Source organism: Scyliorhinus torazame, chromosome 6 (genome assembly GCF_047496885.1).
Source record: "Scyliorhinus torazame isolate Kashiwa2021f chromosome 6, sScyTor2.1, whole genome shotgun sequence".
Classification (NCBI taxonomy): Eukaryota; Metazoa; Chordata; class Chondrichthyes; order Carcharhiniformes; family Scyliorhinidae; genus Scyliorhinus; species Scyliorhinus torazame.
Window position 1 is genome coordinate 58,921,096 of NC_092712.1, and position 14,614 is coordinate 58,935,709.

The following is a 14,614-nucleotide window of genomic DNA, read 5'->3' on the forward strand; positions in this document are numbered from 1 at the left end:
ATGTTGCGTCGGGGCCAGCACGCTGAGCAAGTCCCCCACGCATGCTCGGGTTGGCACGGCGCCCATTTGGCGCCAGGAAGGGAGGCTGCAGCGGCGTAAACCACTCCAGGTTTGGCCCCCCCTAGGGGGGCCAAACTCGGTAGTGCCCGCACCAGTTTCATTCTGTCATGAAACGCGACGGCGAGAACACGGTCTCCATTTCGGAGAATCGCGCCCAGGGTTACTGTTTTTACCCCCTCCACAGATCTGCCGCTCCTGCTGAGTATTACCAGTCCAGATAATGGGCCAAATGGCTTGTTTTGTGATGTAATGATTTATGACTGTTGAGGTCAGCAATTTCCCATACAGTCTCAAAAGAACTAACGTCACATAAATGTTATTTCAATAATGCTGCAGGGCGGCTGGTTTTAAACTGCTCAGTTGCAGGTGAAAGTGAAAAGAACTAGCACGGAACTGCAGTCAGGAATCCTCTTCTAACAAGCCTTGCAGCTTCACTTTATCAAGATTTTCAGAGTTTATAATCAAGATCATGTTTCCGGAGCTAATTTTTGTCACAGTTTATCTCACAATCTACGTACCCATACAGTGTGCACACAACGAGAGAAAGAAATGAAGGGATTTTTAATTTTTTTTATAATTGTAGCCATCTGGGATGGTCACTTGCAACCAGGGACAGAGAAACTCGCAAAGCCTAGCGGGTAAAATGGACAAAGCAAGATTCAGGCAAACTTCGAGCCTGAAATGTATATTTGCAAGCAAGGAGTCCAGACGGTATCGAAACTCCGACCAATTAGCATTTTGATGGGCCATCTTCACCAAGACAAAGGACTGGTACTCGAGCGACTGGTACAGTCCCAGACATTTCGGCGCCACTCCCGGTTTAGGGGAAGCGTAAACAACGGGGTCAGTGACTGCTTGGGACACGCCCAGCCATCCAGGCCCCCGCCCATTTATTGGTTAGGAATCGAACAGAGTGATCAAGGATCACCCAATTAGTGGGGTCCAAACTGAAGGACCGCCTGAAAGAGCGCGAAAACCCCCAAGTATAAGAAGAGAGTCTGCCATATGTTCATAGGTGTAGTTAACTAGTAGTGTTTATGTTGCATGATTAATTGTGTGTGTAAATAAAGTACCCTTGAACGAACAAACTGGTGTTTGGCTCTTTGATGGATAGCCGGTTGAACCTTGTGGTGGCATCATTTGATACCTGGCGACTCTGAGCATTAGAACATAGATATCAAAAGAAAGGAGGGCAAACGCACTGATTGCCATATGCAGAACAGAGCCACAGGAAAGACAGACAGCAACAAAATTAAGAATCGTTCATGAAATTTTCTCTTTTATCAAGCATCTTCTCCCCATCTCCTAGTCTCTGCATTCCATAGCCTCATGATATTCTGGAAACCACTGGACTACGAACATCACAAATCAAGTGAGTGACTATTTCAATTGCTCACAGTAAAGTCTCCATCTCTAAACCATACATACAAGGAAGGTTTGATTCATTCTGAATAAAGGTATTTATTACCATCCTGAAGAACATCGGTTGTGGTTCTTGGCTAATGAATGGAAAAATGTCTGACTACAGTTGCCAACCCTCACTTGAATTATTCTCTCATGAGCACCAAGTGTGAATAACTGTTGGACAGAGGTACTGGATGGAACCTCTGTAAAGAGAGTTTCAGCAAGAAACAATGGTAGAGAGGTGAGAAATGACACACAAGTAGTTTTCAGATAAACGTTCTTTATGGTGGTGGACAGAATTTTACTGCGTGCAGTGGTTAAGAACAGCTCCAGTCTACACTGAATAAAACAGGAAGCAACATTTTGTGGGTAGTGATGCACAAGCAACATGATTAAACTCAGTAGTATGCATCTGGCATAGCGGACATTACAATCAATGGGAAGAGCTGCCCATATTAAGCAAAGCAAGCTTAATGAAATATTTGAATCACAAGGCCAGCAGACCGCAAGAGCTCATGAGCCATTCACATACACTACATAGTGTACAGAATTTGAAAAGAAGGCATTCTGCTGCAATGGAATAAAGACAATATCACATGAGTGGAAAGAACTAGATATTCCAAACTACTGCACAGACCGCTGAAAGGATCTACTTACATTTTCAACAGCAGTTACTGTATATGCAGGTACTTTATTAAAATTAACTAATCGATCATGGAATTCCACACCATTATCACTGACTGCCATTCTTACCACCTTTAAAGGTGGTTAGGACTTTAACTTCACAACTTCACTATCGTAGCTTCGGATATTCTCACAAGGACACAAAGGAACTGGAAAGGAGAGAAAAAGACTAGCACTTGTATAACACCTTTCATGACCTCAGTTCCTCACAAAGTGATTCATAGCCAGTGCAATACCTTTGAAATGTACTATTACAATGTAGGGGAAGCAAGGCAGCCAATTTGCACACAGTAAGCTATCATTCATAGCAATGATAATGACCAGATTATCTGTTTTTGTGATAGAAACTAGGAGCACGAGTAGGCCATTCAGCCCTTCAAGACTGCTCCATCATTCAATATGAACATGGCTATCCTCGATCTCAATGCCACATTCCCGCTTTCTCGATTATCTATCTCTTCCTTGAATATTCAGTGACTTGGTCTCCAGTCTTCAGTGGTAGAGAATTCCACAGGTTCACTACTCGTCGAGTGAAGAAATTTTCCTCTTCAGTCTTAAAAGGTCTACCCCATATCATGAGACTGTCCCCTGGTTCTAGATTCCCCAACCAGGAAAAAACATCTTTTCTGCATTTAGTCTGTCCAGCCCTGTTAAAATTTTACACATGGTGTTCATGGAGGGTAACTATAGGGGGTGGACTCCCTTGCACTTCTTTAATATAGTACCTTAGGACCTGGTGTCCACCTGATAAGGCAGGAGGGGCCTTAGTTCAATGTCTCATCCAAAAGGCAGAACATCACTGACTGATGTACTCCAGTACTGCAGAGGAATGTCAACCTGGAGTTGTGTGCTCCAGTCTCTGCAGGAGGACTTGAACATGACCTTCTAAACTCAGAGGCAAGAGTGCTTCTAACTGAGCCACAAGTGATACCTATATAACTGGATACAAATTTAAACAGCATACGGGTGTGACATCACCGTGAAAACCAATATTGATTGCAATACTACAATGCATTTTGGATCACAATGGCTGTGAATGCATCGGTCTTTTTTGCAAATAATATTTTAAACCCAAATATTAGATTACAATTTATTTTTTAAACATCAAAGACTAATATTTTTTCTCAATATTGGAGAAATTATTAGAAACCACAATTAGGAAATATATAAAAATGGATGGAATACCAATTTGTGACTGATTTGGTTCTTCGATGAAACCAGAATTTTTTTTTGTTGAAAATATAAAGTAAAGACAATAGGGGGATAGCAGACGTAACAATGTGGTAGGCATGGTTTACATAGATTTCCAGAAAATGTTTGACGAATTCCACACAAGAATGGGTTGAGAAAATTACAGTCCATGTATTAAACGTATAGTGGCAGTAGGTCATCTGTCAGTTGATGCAGCCAGTAAAAGATCCCAAGTCATTACTTGTAGAAAGGTAATCAATTTTCCCAATTTACTGCCAACATTCCCTTTCGAACCCCTGACAAATCAACACCTTTTTTGTGTGGTGTTACTAGTACAGAACTGTCAGATTTCCATACAACCATGCACTCTGTTCAAGGAACATGAAATGTTTCAAAACGATGAAGCATAATATAAAAGCAACTTTTACTTGCTTATTAATCCTACACTTTAACCTCATCTTACCTGTGCCCACATCAGATGCTAGAATGGCAGAATCATTATAAATTCTAAGCGATGGGAACTGCCGAAGCACCATTTATTTTCAGTTCAACCTAAAAATTCACAATTGGTCAGCTGCATTGCCTACACAGTGCAAGGGGCTTTTTATTGAATGGAAAGGGTCACGGAGCTACTAACAGGAAAACCAATTGCTTCAAATTAATCTCACCAGGACTGTCATTTACAGGGTCAAGTCTCACAAAGGCCTGCTGCTAGCAACCTTTCATTACTGCTTAAAAGGTCACATTTTACAAGAAGTTTTCCATTAAAATGTAAAAATTTAAAAACAAATTATTTTGGTTTTCCAAACAAAAAAAGAAAGCATGTTGTCATGCTGAGGTCGTTCAAGTACCATGCCATTGCGAGTGTTTACAACTGGAAACCTCAACTTCCAATCTTGCTCTCTTTTTACCTTAAAGGGCACAATATAAATGCAAGTTATTGTTTTGTTTAAAATATATTTTATTAAATTTTTCAAACAATTTTTCCGGTTTTACAAATCAACATAAAAATAATACAATAACAATAAATAACATTATTTAAATAATATAGTGAAATAACAAAATAACAAAAAATAGTGCTCCCCCCCCCCCCCCCCCCCCCGGGTTGCTGCTGCTGTCACTCTATCTTCCCTTAACGTTCCGCAAGATAGTCAAGGAACGGTTGCCACCGCCTGGAGAACCCCTGAGCCGATCCTCTCAACGCAAATTTTATTCGTTCCAGCTTTATGAACCCTGCCATGTCGTTTATCCAGGCCTCCACGCCGGGGGGTTTCGCTTCCTTCCACACGAGTAAAATCCTACGCCGGGCTACTAGGGACACAAGCCAGAATATCGGCCTCTTTTGCCTCCTGCACTCCCGGCTCTTCCGCTCCCCCAAACATCGCTAACCCCCAGCCTGGCTTGACCCGGACCTTCACCACCTTTGAAATCACCCTTGCCATGCCCCCCCCCCAGTACTCATCCAATGCCAGACACGACCAGAACATGTGTGTGTGGTTCGCCGGGCTTCCCGAGCACCTCCCGCACCTGTCCTCCATTCCGAAGAACCTGCTCAGTCTTGCTCCAGTCATATGTGCTCGGTGTAGAACCTTAAATTGAATCAGGCTAAGCCTGGCACACGAAGACGAGGAATTTACCCTGCTTAGGGCATCAGCCCATAGCCCCTCCTCAATCTCCTCCCCCAGCTCTTCTTCCCATTTTCCCTTCAGCTCCTCTATCATCGCCTCCCCCTCATCTCTCATCTCCTGATATATTTCGGACACTTTGCCCTCCCCGACCCATACCCCGGAAATCACTCTATCCTGGATCCCCTGTGTCGGGAGCAGCGGAAATTCCCTCACCTGTTGCCTCGTAAACGCCCTCACTTGCATATATCTGAAGATATTCCCCGGGGGCAACTCATTTTTCCTCCAGCGCTCAGACTTGCAAAAGTCCCATCTATAAACAGGTCCCTCAGTTTCCTAATTCCTACTCGTTGCCAACACTGGAACCCCCCGTCCATCCTTCCTGGGACAAACGTGTGGTTATTCCTAATCGGGGACCACACCGAGGCACCCGTCACCCCCCTGTGTCGCCTCCACTGCCCCCAGATCCTCAAGTTGCCACCACCACTGGGTTTGTGGTATACCTTTTCGGGGAGAACGGCAGCGGCGCCGTCACCAGCGCCTTTAGGCTCGTTCCTTTACGGGACACCATCTCTAGCCTCTTCCACGCCACCCCCTCTCCCTCCCTCATCCACTTACAAACCATCGCCACATTGGCAGCCCAGTTGTAGTCGTTTAGGCTCGGCAGCGCCAGTCCCCCTCTATCCCTACTGTGCTGCAGGAACCCTCTCTTTGCCCTCGGGGTCTTCCCTGCCCACACAAAGCTCATAATGCTCCGGTCTATTTTTTTGAAAAAGGCCTTTGTGATCAGAATGGGGAGACACTGAAACACGAAAAGAAACATCAGGAGGACCATCATTTTTACCGCCTGCACTCTGCCCACCAATGAGAGTGGCAACATATCCCACCTCTTGAAGTCCTCCTCCATCTGCTCCACCAGTCGCGTCAGATTAAGTCTGTGTAGAGTTCCCCAGTTTCTGGCTACCTGGATCCCCAGATATCGGAAGCTCCTTTCCACCCTCCTTAACGGCAGAGCATCTATTCCTCTTCCCTGGTCCCCGGGGTGTATTACAAAAAGCTTGCTCTTCCCCATATTTAGCCTGTATCCAGAGAAATCTCCAAACTCCCTCAGTATCTGCATAACCTCTGGCATCCCCTCTACAGGGTCCGCAACGTATAGCAGTAAGTCATCAGCGTAGAGCGACACTCTATGCTCCTCTCCCACTCGAACCACCCCCCTCCACTTCTTAGAGTCCCTCAACGCTATGGCCAGTGGTTCAATTGCCAACGCGAACAGTAACAGGGACACCCCGGTCTTGTTCCCGTGTGTAGCCGAAAATACCCCGATCTTTGCCGGTTTGTGACTATACTTGCCACTGGAGCCCCAACGCTATGGCCAGTGGTTCAATTGCCAACGCCAACAGTAACAGGGACACCCCGGTTTTGTTCCCCTGTGTAGCCGAAAATACCCCGATCTTTGCCGGTTTGTGACTACACTTGCCACTGGGGCCCCATATAGGAGTCTGACCCATCTAACAAACCCCTCCCCGAACCCAAACCTCCTCAGCACCTCCCACAAATAGTCCCACTCCACCCTATCGAATGCCTTCTCCGCATCCATCGCCGCCACTATCTCGAACGTTAACATTCAGTTGTCTCCCCTTTACAAACCCCGTCTGGTCTTCATGCACCACCCCCGGGATGCAATCCTCTATCCTTGTCGCCAGAACTTTTGCCAGCAGTTTGGAGTCTACATTTAGGAGTGAGATAGGCCTGTATGACCCGCATTGCAGCGGATCTTTATCCCGCTTCAGAATTAATGATATCGTCACCTCCGACATTGTCGGAGGTAGTATCCCCCCTTCCCTGGCCTCGTTAAAGGTTCTCGCCAGCAGCGGGGCCAACAGGTCCACATATTTCCTGTAGAATGCCACCGGAAACCCTTCTGGTCACGGGGCCTTCCCTGCCTGCATGTTCCCCAGTCCCTTAGTCACCTCGTCCACCTCGATTGGCGCCCCCAGACCTGCCACCTCCTGCTCCTCCACCCTCGGGAACCTTAGTTGGTCCAGAAAATGTAGCATTCCCCCTTTTCCCCCCGGGGTTGGGACTTGTATAGCCTCTCATAGAAGGTCTTGAACACCTCATTTACCTTCCCTGCTCCATAGTTCCCGTTTCGTCCCTAACTCCCCCAATCGCTCTCGCCGCTATCCTCTTACAAAGTTGGTGGGCCAGCAGCCGGCTCGCCTTTTCCCCATACTCGTATCGCATCCCCTGTGTCTTCCTCCACTGTGCCTCTGCCTTTCCTGTGGTCAGCAGGTCAAACTCCATCTGAAGTCTTCGCCTTTCTCTATATAGTCCTTCGTCTGGGGCCTCCGCATATCTTTCATCCACGCTCAAAATCTCCCCCACTAATCTCTCCCTTTCTTTGCCCTCTTGTTTCTCCTTGTGGGCTCTAATGGAGATCAGCTTTCCTCTAACCACCGCCTTCAGCGCTTCCCATACTACCCCTATCTGGATCTCACAATCATCATTGGCCTCCAGGTACCTCTCAATACATCCCCGCACCCTTCCACAGACCCACTCATCCGCCAGTAGTCCCACATCCAGTCGCCAGAGTGGGCGCTGCTCCCTCTCCTCTCCTAGTTCCAGATCCACCCAATGCGGGGCGTGGTCTGAAACGGCTACGGCTGAATACTCCGTTCCTGCCACCTTCGCGATCAGTGCCCTACTCATAACAAAGAAGTCTATTCGGGAATATACCTTGTGGACGTGGGAGAAAAAGGAAAACTCTTTAGCCAACGGCCTGGCAAACCTCCACGGATCCACTCCCCCCATTTGTTCCATAAATCCCCCAAGCACCTTGGCCGCTGCCGGCCTTCTCCCGGTCCTGGATCGAGACCGGTCTAGCCCTGGATCCAGCACAGTGTTGGAAGTACCCCCCCCATTACCAAGCGTCCCACCTCCAGGTCCGGGATACATCCCAGCATCCGCTTCATGAATCCCGCGTCATCCCAGTTCGGGGCATATACATTCACCAGCATGACCGCCTCTCCCTGCAATCTACCACTCATCATCACATATCTGCCCCCGTTATCCACCACTATATTCTTAGCCTCGAACGATACCCGTTTCCCCACCAGTATAGCCACCCCCTGTTTTTCGCGTCCAACCCCGAGTGGAATACCTGTCCCACCAATCCTTTTCTTAATCTAACCTGATCTGCCACCTTCAGGTGAGTCTCCTGGAGCATGACTACGTCCGCCTTCAGTCTCTTTAAGTGCGCGAACACCATTGCCCTCTTAATCGGCCCATTTAGGCCTCTCACATTCCAAGTGATCAGCCGGATTGGGGGGCCGCTCCCCGCTCAAGCATGGTTACTCCCCCCATAATGCTTCCGAACGTCAGCTAACTCTAGCTGACCCCGGCTTCCCCCGTTCTCTCTTTGACCTCCCTGCGTGTGGGGCTCTCTTCCTTCCTGCGCCTATCTTCCCGCCATCATCGCCATTGCGCGGGAAAAAACCCCGTGCTTTCCTATCGGCCCCGCCCCGTGGCGCAGCTCCCTCATTCTCCCTCTCCCTCTGTCCCTTTTTCCCCACCGGCGCCCACATTTCTTAGTGTCCCCCCCATCAAGGGGAGAGAAATTCCCCATCCAACATTGCTGTACAATAAACCTCCCCTTTCCCCACTTTACATTCCTGTGCCACCACCTCGTTGCGCCCCCCCCCCCAACATCAAACTCTCAGATCTAGTCCAGTTTCTCTTCTTGAATGAAGGTCCATGCCTCATCTGCCGTTTCGAAGTAGTAGTGCTTGCCCTGATGCGTGACCCACAATCGCGCCGGCTGCAGCATCAAATTTTATTTTCTTCCTGTGAAGCACCGCCTTGGCCCGATTAAAACTCACCCTCCTTCTCGCCACCTCCGCACTCCAGTCCTGATATATCACCGCATTCTCCCACTCGTATCACCGCATTCTCAAACTTGCTACTCCGTACCTTCTTGGCCCAGCTCAGGACCGCCTCTCTGTCCATGAAGCAGTGGAATCTCACCACTATCGCCCTTGGTATTTCACCCGCCTTTGGTCTTCTCACAAGGACCCGATACGCTCCTTCCACCTCCAGGAGGCCCGTTGGGGCCTCAGCTCCCATTAGCGTATGGAGCATCGTGCTCACATAAGCCCCAACATCAGCTCCCTCTGCTCCTTCGGGGAGTCTTAAAATCCGTAGGTTCTTCCTCCTCGAGCTGTTCTCCAGGGCTTCCAGCCTTTCTATGCACCTCTTATGTAGCGCCTCACGCGTCTCCGTTTTTACCACCAGGCCCTGTATCTCCCCCTCATTCTCGGCTGCCTTTGCCTTCACTCCACGGAGCTCCATCGCCTGGACCTTTTGTGTTTCCTTCAATCCCTCGATTGCCAATAACATCGGCACCAGCACCTCAAGTTCCTCCACACATCTGAGGAATTCCTGCTGGTCCGGGCCCCGTGCCGTCTGGGCTCCATCCGCCGCCATCTTGCTTCTCCCTTCTATTCTCTGCCGCTGCTCCAAAGAATCCTTCACAATTCTTCACCAAGAGAGAGAGAGAGAGAGAGAGAGAGAGAGAGAGAGAGAGAGAGAGAGAGAGAGAGAGAGAGAGAGAGAGAGAGAGAGAGAGAGAGAGAGAGAGAGAGAGAGAGAGAGAGAGAGAGAGAGAGAGAGAGGTCTTCCTTCATCACCCCACACTGGGCTTGGTCTAAAAAAATTCCGTTGGGGCTCCCGAAAAGAAAAAGTCCATGAGAACGGGAGCTGCCGAAACGTGCGGCTTAGCAGTGCATCGCCGCAACCGGAAGTCAATGCAAGTTATTGTTGTCTGACCCTCATCTCCAAACGGTACCTCTGCCAACAATTTAGCTTTTTCATTTCACTTTCAAAGTTGTCTCTCCTCTCCAAAAGGAATTAAAACCCTTGCAGCAGTAGTACAGTGCCATGAGTTTTGAGCTTATCCTAATGGGTATCATTCTACTGAGTGCTGAATTTGGTGCTTTTTGAGTGCTATAGTAAGAGTTTGGTGACCGAGGGAGTATAAGGCTTCATTTTTATCTAAAGTTTAGTCTTTCTTTTATTTAGTTAATTAACTTAAAAGTTGCTGTTTGGTTTAGAAGAAGGTGAATTTTCAATAAGCTTTAAACAGGCTTCTACTTGCAGCTGGAGCTTGATAATTAGTTAATTGGATTAGGCCAGTTTTCAGAGGCTAGATTCACAGTATAAAAGTGATCCCCTACAGTGCAGACTTTGTTTGCACAGAGTGCTGAATTTAGTGCATTTGAGTGCTATAGTGAGAGTTTGGTGACTGAGGGAGTGCTGAATTTGGTGCTTTTTGAGTGCTATACTAAGAGTTTGGTGACCGAGGGAGTTAGGTGAGGAGGGAGTAAGGTGCTCCTTTCATTTTGTTTCCGACATTTCCGCAAAGAGTGAGAAGAGAGCCAGGAGTTTACAGAAAGTGTAGCTGACTGGGAGCAGAGTCGGAGGGCGGAGATCTAGTTAGTCCACAGGGCAGCTATATTCTGTCAGGTAAGAAGGGATGGAGGCTAGGCCAGTTGCATGCTCCTCCTGTAGGATGTGGGTGGTGAGGGATACCACCGGTGTCCCCGCTGACTATACCTGCGGGAAGTGCACCCAACTTCAGCTCCTCAAAGACCGTGTTAGGGAACTGGAGCTGAAGCTGGATGAACTTCGGATCATCCGGGAGGCAGAGGGGGTGATTGAGAAGAGTTACAAGGAGGTAACCACACCCAAGGTACAGGACAAGAACAGCTGGGTTACAGTCAGGGGGAAAAAAACAAACAGGCAGACAGTGCAGGGATCCCTCGTGGCCGTTCCCCTTCAAAACAAGTATACCGTTTTGGATGCTGTTGGGGGGAGGGGATGACCTACCGGGGGAAGGCCCTAGAGGCCAGGTCTCTGGCACTGAGTCTGGCTCTGGGGCTCAGAAGGGAAGGGGGGAGAATAGAAAACCAATAGTTGTAGGAGATGCAATGGTTAGGGGAATAGATAGGAGATTCTGTGGTCGCGAGCGAGACTCCCGGAAGGTATGTTGCCTCCCGGGTGCCAGGGCCAGGGATGTCTCGGATTGTGTCTTCAGGGTCCTTAAGGGGGAGGGTGAGCAGCCAGAAGTCGTGGTGCACATTGGTACCAACGACATAGGTAGGAAAAGGGGTGTGGAGGTAATAAACAAGTTTAGGGAGTTAGGCTGGAAGTTAAAAGCCAGGACAGACAGAGTTGTCATCTCTGGTTTGTTGCCGGTGCCACGTGATAGGGAGGCTAGGAATAGGGAGAGAGTGCAGTTGAACACGTGGCTGCAGGAATGGTGTAGGAGGGAGGGCTTCAGGTATTTGGATAATTGGAGCGCATTCTGGGGAAGGTGGGACCTGTACAAGCAGGACGGGTTGCATCTGAACCAGAGGGGCACCAATATCCTGGGAGGGAGGTTTTCTAGTACTCTTCGGGAGGGTTTAAACTAATTTGGCAGGGGAATGGGAACCGGATTTGTAGTCCAGCAACTAAGGTAGCCGATATTCAGGACGCCAAAGCATGTAGTGAGGCAGTGGGGAAGGGAACACTGACAAAGGAGAGTACTTGCAGGCACGGAGAGGGGTTGAAGTGTGTATACTTCAACACAAGAAGCATCAGGAATAAGGTGGGTGAACTTAAGGCATGGATCGGTACTTGGGACTACGATGTGGTGGCCATCACGGAAACTTGGATAGAAGAGGGGCAGAAATGGTTGTTGGAGGTCCCTGGTTATAGATGTTTCAATAAGATTAGGGAGGGTGGTAAAAGAGGTGGGGGGGGTGGCATTATTAATTAGAGATAGTATAACAGCTGCAGAAAGACAGTTCGAGGAGCATCACCCTATTGAGGTAGTATGGGTTGAAGTCAGAAATTGGAAAGGAGCAGTCACCTTGTTAGGAGTTTTCTATAGGCCCCCCAATAGTAGCAGAGATGTGGAGGAACAGATTGGGAAACAGATTTTGGAAAGGTGCAGAAGTCATAGGGTAGTAGTCATGGGCGACTTTAACTTCCCAAATATTGAGTGGAAACTCTTTAGATCAAATAGTTTGGATGGGGTGGTGTTTGTGCAGTGTGTCCAGGAAGCTTTTCTAACACAGTATGTAGATTGTCCGACCAGAGGAGGGGCAATATTGGATTTAGTACTGGGTAATGAACCAGGGCAAGTGACAAATTTGTTAGTGGGGGAGCATTTTGGAGATAGTGACCACAATTCTGTGACTTTCACTTTAGTAATGGAGAGGGATAGGTACGTGCAACAGGGCAAGGTTTACAATTGGGGGAAGGGTAAATACGATGTTGTCAGACAAGAATTGAAGTGCATAAGTTGGGAACATAGGCTGTCAGGGAAGGACACAAGTGAAATGTGGAACTTGTTCAAGGAACAGGTGCTACGTGTCCTTGATATGTATGTCCCTGTCAGGCAGGGAAGAGATGGTCGAGTGAGGGAACCATGGTTGACAAGAGAGGTTGAATGTCTTGTTAAGAGGAAAAAGGAGACTTATGTAAGGCTGAGGAAACAAGGTTCAGACAGGGCATTGGAGGGATACAAGATAGCCAGGAGGGAACTGAAGAAAGGGATTAGGAGAGCTAAGAGAGGGCATGAACAATCTTTGGCGGGTAGGATCAAGGAAAACCCCAAGGCCTTTTACACATGTGAGAAATATGAGAATGACTAGAGCGAGGGTAGGTCCGATCAAGGACAGTAGCGGGAGATTGTGTATTGAGTCTGAAGAGATAGGAGAGGTCTTGAACGAGTACTTTTCTTCTGTATTTACAAATGAGAGGGGCGATATTGTTGGAGAGGACAGTGTGAAACAGATTGGTAAGCTCAAGGAAATACTTGTTAGGAAGGAAGAAGTGTTGGGCATTTTGAAAAACTTGAGGATAGACAAGTCCCCCGGGCCTGACGGGATATATCCAAGGATTCTATGGGAAGCAAGAGATGAAATTGCAGAGCTGTTGGCAATGATCTTTTCGTCTTCACTGTCAACAGGGGTGGTACCAGGGGATTGGAGAGTGGCGAATGTTGTGCCCCTGTTCAAACAAGGGACTAGGGATAACCCTGGGAATTACAGGCCAGTTAGTCTTACTTCGGTGGTAGGCAAAGTAATGGAAAGGGTACTGAAGGATAGGATTTCTGAGCATCTGGAAAGACACTGCTGGATTAGGGATAGTCAGCACGGATTTGTGAGGGGTAGGTCTTGCCTTACAAGTCTTATTGAATTCTTTGAGGAGGTGACCAAGCATGTGGATGAAGGTAAAGCAGTGGATGTAGTGTACATGGATTTTAGTAAGGCATTTGATAAGGTTCCCCATGGTAGGCTTATGCAGAAAGTAAGGAGGCATGGGATAGTGGGAAATTTGGCCAGTTGGATAACGAACTGGCTAACCGATAGAAGTCAGAGAGTGGTGGTGGATGGTAAATATTCAGCCTGGATCCCAGTTACCAGTGGCGTACCGCAGGGATCAGTTCTGGGTCCTCTGCTGTTTGTGATTTTCATTAATGACTTGGATGAGGGAGTTGAAGGGTGGGTCAGTAAATTTGCAGACGATACGAAGGTTGGTGGAGTTGTGGATAGTGAGGAGGGCTGTTGTCGGCTGCAAAGAGACATAGATAGGATACAGAGCTGGGCTGAGAAGTGGCAGATGGAGTTTAACCCTGAAATGTGTGAGGTTGTCCATTTTGGAAGGACAAATATGAATGCGGAATACAGGGTTAACGGTAGAGTTCTTGGCAATGTGGAGGAGCAGAGAGATCTTGGGATCTATGTTCATACATCTTTGAAAGTTGCCACTTTGGTGGATAGAGCTGTGAAGAAGGCCTATGGTGTGCTCGCGTTCATTAACAGAGGGATTGAATTTAAGAGTCGTGAGGTGATGATGCAGCTGTACAAAACTTTGGTAAGGCCACAATTGGAGTACTGTGTACAGTTCTGGTCGCCTCATTTTAGGAAGGATGTGGAAGCTTTGGAAAAGGTGCAAAGAAGATTTACCAGGATGTTGCCTGGAATAGAGAGTAGGTCTTACGAGAAAAGGTTGAGGGTGCTAGGCCTTTTCTCATTAGAACGGAGAAGGATGAGGGGCGACTTGATAGAGGTTTATAAGATGATCAGGGGAATAGATAGAGTAAACAGTCAGAGACTTTTTCCCCGGGTGGAACAAACCATTACAAGGGGACATAAATTTAAGGTGAAAGGTGGAAGATATAGGAGGGATATCAGAGGTAGGTTCTTTACCCAGAGAGTAGTGGGGGCATGGAATGCACTGCCTGTGGAAGTAGTTGAGTCGGAAACATTAGGGACCTTCAAGCAGCTATTGGATAGGTACATGGATTACGGTAAAATGATGTAGTGTAGATTTATTTGTTCTTAAGGGCAGCACGGTAGCATTGTGGATAGCACAATGCTTCACAGCTCCAGGGTCCCAGGTTCAATTCCGGCTTGGGTCACTGTCTGAGCGGAGTCTGCACGTCCTCCCCGTGACTGCATGGGTTTCCTCCGGGTGCTCCGGTTTCCTCCCACAGTCCAAAGATGTGCAGGTTAGGTGGCCAATGATAAATTGCCCTAAATGTCCAAAATTGCCCTTGGTGTTGGGTGGAGGTGTTGAGTTTGGGTAGGGTGCTCTTT

The 14,614-nt window shown here is 47.9% G+C and overlaps 1 protein-coding gene across 4 annotated transcripts in view; it reads right to left on the reverse strand.

The window, feature by feature from the left end:
- LOC140424807 (extended synaptotagmin-2-like) overlaps window positions 1-14,614 on the reverse strand; it is a 338,421-nt gene that overhangs the window by 282,315 nt on the left and 41,492 nt on the right. The window lies entirely within an intron of this gene.